This window comes from Triticum dicoccoides, chromosome 3B, assembly GCF_002162155.2.
Source record: "Triticum dicoccoides isolate Atlit2015 ecotype Zavitan chromosome 3B, WEW_v2.0, whole genome shotgun sequence".
NCBI lineage: Eukaryota > Viridiplantae > Streptophyta > Magnoliopsida > Poales > Poaceae > Triticum > Triticum dicoccoides.
In genome coordinates this window covers 459,454,965-459,460,723 of record NC_041385.1, presented here as the reverse complement: position 1 = coordinate 459,460,723, position 5,759 = coordinate 459,454,965, and positions in this window count along the sequence as shown.

Genomic DNA, 5,759 nt, shown 5'->3' with positions numbered 1-5,759 from the left:
GTAGCTCCCAGGCATGGCCTCCCCAGGCCACAGCCGGACTATGAGGCCCTTCATGGCCTGCTCGGCTACCTTGTGGAGCTCGACCAGCTGCTTCAGCTGGTCGCTAGGGGGCACCGGATGGCCGGCCTCAGCGTACTGAGACCAGAAGACCTTCTCCGTTGAGCTCCCCTCCTCGGCTCGGTAGAATGCGGCGGCATCGGACACGCTACGAGGCAGATCTGCAAACGCCCCTGGAGAGCTCCGAATTCGGGTAAGTGTTTGGTAGTTTACATTAACATGCTTGCTTTGCATGAAAAATGCCTTACCCGCCGCTATTTTCTTCACCGCCTCAATCTCCTGGAGGGCCTTATGGGCCTCGGCCTTAGCGGCTTTGGCACTTTCAAGAGCCGAGGCAAGCTCGGACTCTCGAGTCTTCGAGTCACGCTCTAAACTCTCATGCTTCTCTATGAGAGCCTGGAGCTCTTACCGCACCTCCGCCACCCGCGCCTCCTGCTTCTCTCGCTCCGCCCGTTCCGCGGCCGCATTGCGTTCGGCCGCAGACACGGCCTCCTTCAGGGTGGCCACCTCATTCGTGGCCCCTGCAGTACCCACATTATCCTTGTTATTTCTATTGCAACCAAAATCCTTTTCTGTAAGGTATACATTTAAAAGTGGTGTTATGCACCTTCTTTATCCTCGAGCTGCTTCTTGGCAAGGCCGAGCTCTTGCTCGGACCGCTCGAGGTCCTGCTTCAAAGCACCGACCTCTGCAGTCAGTGCGGCAGAGGTCAGCAGTGCAGCCTGCAAACCCATATTGACATAATTCTTAGCACTCCTGCGTATATCTTTTTTAGATCCTCAATCTGGTTTTTCTTTCCGAACACCGAACCGAGTATCAGGGGCTACTGTCTATGCGGTATTACATTGCATATTTATAACTTCTTACCTCAAAGCCTGTTAGAAGGCTACTGCAGGCTTCGGTCAGCCCGCTCTTAGCAAGCTGAACCTTCTGAATCACCGCACTCATAATAGTGCGGTGTTCTTCCTCGATGGAAGCGCCTTTGAGCGCCTCCAACAAGTTGTCCGGCTCCTCCGGTTGGACGGAGGCCGCCGGCGTCACGGTCTTGCCCTTCTTGCGAAGGGGCCGCTTGCCGGACTCCGGAACCACTGCGAGTTCCGGCGTGGAGTCCGGCGCAAAGTCCGGGAGGCTGCCTTGTGGCGCCTCCGGAGCCTCCTCCTGATGGGTCCCTTCCCGGGATCCCACCTCGGCGTCCTCAGCGTCGCGAGGGGTGGAGGCAGTCGGGATGGAGTCTACATCCGACGGAGCCAACGACCCGCTCTATGAAGCGGGGAGATCATCATCGGCCGGACTACAGGCAGTGTGCGGCATTAGAAGGACACTATGTGAAGCAAAAGAGAAATTATAAATCATTCAGGAATCCAGATACTTACGATCTTGCTGGAGGCCTGGCCCTTGAGGGCCACTCTTCGTCGCCAACGTTGGCGTTGGCGGAGCTGTCCGGGGGAATAGTTCTTCCCCTCTTGGACCCTTCGGCCTTCCTCTTCCTCTCTCCTTCCTCTGGGAGAGAGTCCTCTTTCTCCTCCTCGTCTTCGGGGGAGGAGTCCGCCTCGGAGCCATTGGACGATGAGTCCGATATCACCTGGCGCCGGGAACTTCTTCGAGTTCCCGTGGCCTTCTTCTTGGCCTTCTTCTCTGGCACCACATAGAGTATCAGGACCAGCAGCCCCGTTAAGCGGGCGTCCGCTGGGTCTTCGGGAAGGGGAGCCGGACAGTCTACCTGTCCAGACGTCCTCTGCCAGTCCTGTCAAAGGCGTTGGGAGTTTTAGATCCCACATAGAGTCAAACTATGAAAGAAAACAACTGTCCCATAGTGGATAACGATGCTTACCTCACCGGCCGGGCGCTTGGTGCTGAATCCGTGATCTTCAGTCGCGGACACGGGGGCTTCTCCGCCCTTGAACAGCACCCTCCATACGGCTTCATACATCGTGTCGAAGAGCCCGCTCAGAGTCCGGTGCTGTGCCGGATCGAACTCCCACAGGTTGAAGGCCCATTGTTGGCAGGGGAGAATCTGGCGGATGAGCATGACCTGGATCACATTGACAAGCCTAAGCTTCTTGTTCACCAGGGTCTGAAGACAGGACTGGAGTCCTGTCAGCTCCTCCGAACTGCCCCATAGCAAGCCCTTCTCTTTCCAGGAGGTGAGCTGCATAGGGATACCAGATCTGAACTCGGGGGCCGCCGCCCACTTAGGGTCGTGCGGCTCGGTGATGTAGAACCACCCCGTTTGCCACCCCATGACGGACTCCACGAAGGCCCCTTCGAGCCAGATGACGTTGGGCATCTTGCCCAACATGGCGCCTCCGCACTCCGCTTGAGTGCCCTTCACCACCTTCGGCTTGACATTGAAGGTCTTGAGCCACAAGCCGAAGTGGGGCTGGATGCAGAGGAAGGCCTCGCACACGACGATAAACGCCGAGATGTTGAGGATGAAGTTTGGCGCCAGATCGTGGAAATCCAGGCCGTAATAGTACATGAGCCCCCGGACAAAGGGATGCAACGGGAAGCCCAGTTCGCGGAGGAAGTGGGGAAGGAATACGACCCTCTCATGGGGCCTGGGGGTGGGGATGAGCTGCCCCTTGTCGGGCAGCCGGTGCGCGATGTCACCGGAAAGGTATCCGGCGCTACGCATTTTTGTGATGTGCTCCTCCGTAACGGAGGAGGCCAACCATTTGCCTCCCGCTCCGGACATGGTCGGAGAAGGTCGAGACGAGATGCGCGGACTTGGGCGCTGGAGCTCGAGTGCGCGGAGATGGATAAGCAAATGAGAAAGAAGGCGTAGGTAAAAAGGGTGGATCCTTATCCCCTTATATATGGGCGAACAAAAACTATGCGTCCCCACCGGCCTGGTAAAACTCGCTTATCTCCCAAGCGCCACCATCAATGGCGCGGTTGGGTTACCCACGTCCGTATTGATGAGAATCCCGGAATAAGGGGAACATGATCTCTGCTTCGACAAGACGTGCCAGGGAAACCACTTCGCTAAACGCGCTGAGGTGGTGTAATAAAAAACGATTCAAGTAAAGGCTTGGTAGTGGCGTGACGTCATGCTACAAGATACGTCAGCAGATTGAACTTGTGTACATAATATTCTCTCTACGGGGAAATGTGGAAATTATTTTGCAGAGCCGGACACTATCCTAGTGTTCACAATCTTCTATGAATTATTCGGAGGAGGAACCCTCCTTGCAATGCCGAACAATATGCGCGCCGGACTCATCGTCATTGAAGCCTGGTTCAGGGGCTACTGAGGGAGTCCTGGACTAGGGAGTGTCCGGACAGCCGGACTATCATCATTGGCCGGACTCCAAGACTATGAAGATACAAGATTGAAGACTTCGTCCCATGTCCGGATGGGACTTTCCTTGGCGTGGAAGGCAAGCTTGGCGATACGGATATGTAGATCTCCTACCATTGTAACCGACTCTGTGTAACCCTAGCCCTCTCCGGTGTCTATATAAACCGGAGGGTTTTAGTCCGTAGGACACCAACGATTACAACAATCATACCATAGGCTAGCTTCTAGGGTTTAGCCTCCTTGATCTCGTGGTAGATCCACTCTTGTACTACCCATATCATCAATATCAATCAAGCAGGAGTAGGGTTTTACCTCCATCGAGAGGGCCCGAACCTGGGTAAAAACATTGTGTCCCTTGTCTCCTGTTACCATCCGCCTAGACGCACAGTTCGGGACCCCCTACCCGAGATTCGCCGGTTTTGACACCGACAGTCTCCTTCACAAATGTTGCCACGGTGATGAAACTCGAACCAGTTGGTGGCGATAGTGGCCCTCTTGCCAGTTCCTACCATAATACGACACTCGGCGAGCAGACCGCCCACTGGCGAGCTTGACCATGAGTGTATGATCATCTGGATCAATGTACTCCAACAGGTTCTCTTTCATATAGTGGACCTGAAAATTTTGTTAGGAGAAAGCAAGCAATTCAGATGAATGTAGAGTGTTGTGTGATATGGAAGGTATAGTTTGTTTTTTAGGTTACCGTGCGCTGGTCTGGCTTGGCATATGTTTTATTGATAGTGTATACGTAGTAGTCGAAGTGTGGCCTTTTGTGTCAGAACATGGCAAAGAGAGCATCTACATGATGTTCATAGAACTTAACCTCATTACCCCAGTAACAGTGATCTTGAAGCTCTCCAAAGTACCGAATTCCACCAGGTGTTCATGCGTTCAGTTCAATCTAGGTGAGAAGCAAGTTAAGCAGCATATGCAACAACAACAGATATCATTGTTTTTTTAGAAATAGAGATTTCAGTTATAGAACATCGTAGGTAAGTTGTAAACATAGAAAAAATTCCATATGGGTTGTACTACTATATGATCATATTATCTGAGTTGTTGGTCATCTGAATGTATGATGGTATAAGATGGAGTATTGATATGTTCTTCAGACTTGTTGTATAGTGCGCCTGATAGCCATGCAGACTGCATTTATTGATGCCCGCAACCATGGTCTTCTACGGTCTCATCTTTTGCCCTTTTTCATGGTCCGGTTGGGCTCGGACCTGTTCCGATTTCGACTTGTGCAGGCTAAGCCAGAACAGAGGAATTTAGTGCACGACCAAATCATACATTCCAGCAATTAGCTAATTACATACAATAATAACAAACGTCTCTCATGATTTTTCAGCCAACCCCCTACAATGTTTTCGGCAACGACAGATCAAAACTATATATGATTCATGCCATGTTGATTATTTCTACTCTTGGATAGCATCCACACAAACATTTTTGATCCATCAGTACCAGGGACAGCCTAGGACATGAAACTACCTTACTGAACACCAAATCAAACATTACTTACTCTTAATCCAACTACTAGTCCTCAGATCTGGTTTCACAGTGGACTCCCCTTAACAAACGTATATCTGATTCTTTTTTCCCGAACTACATGCATATATGATTGAGTATGGTATCACGATGTGTGTCCAATGATAACAATGCTACATGCAAATATGGTTGCAAGTTATACAAGCTACAACACTTGATTGAAATCATCTGAAAATAATATAACCTTGGTTCAGGCTACAATCAACCAGACTGTAGCACCAGTTTTGCTTCAGAGGTGAACATCACTTGCTTCCTTAATAAACAATAGAAATGACAAAAAAAAACTGTGAACAAAGACACCGAGTACATCTAACAATGCTAAAATTTCCGACAAATTTACGTCAAGGCATAAAGATTGCTATTACAACTTTACGAGTAGTCCACATGTACTCGATAAGGCTACATGAGTCATTTATTTCTTCTTGTTTTGAATATCTCCAATATGTTGAAACCTTTGACATGGATTTTGAAGGGCCCTGCAACTACATATAGTTCAATGTCGAATGAGATCAAATATCTCCTTATGTTTTAGAACACTATATACAGAATAAAAATGAACATGCTCTAGATATTGTTTTATTTTGTTTGCTGGGAAGCATAGCATCCTTGCTAAATGAAACATACTTGCTAAAATAGTAAAACTGTATTAAATTATAACATCAAAAACAAGTGGAAAAGAAAAAGCAACAGAAAACAATAAAGGATTCACTCTCTTGCTAATTTCACTCTCCTGCTATAAAATCACATCAACCCATATGGGAAGAGCTATTTATTCAATGGACGAACATGCTAGATGTAAGCTGCTACCTAGGAAAATAAACACTTCTCTACCCTCAAACTTGCAGATTAA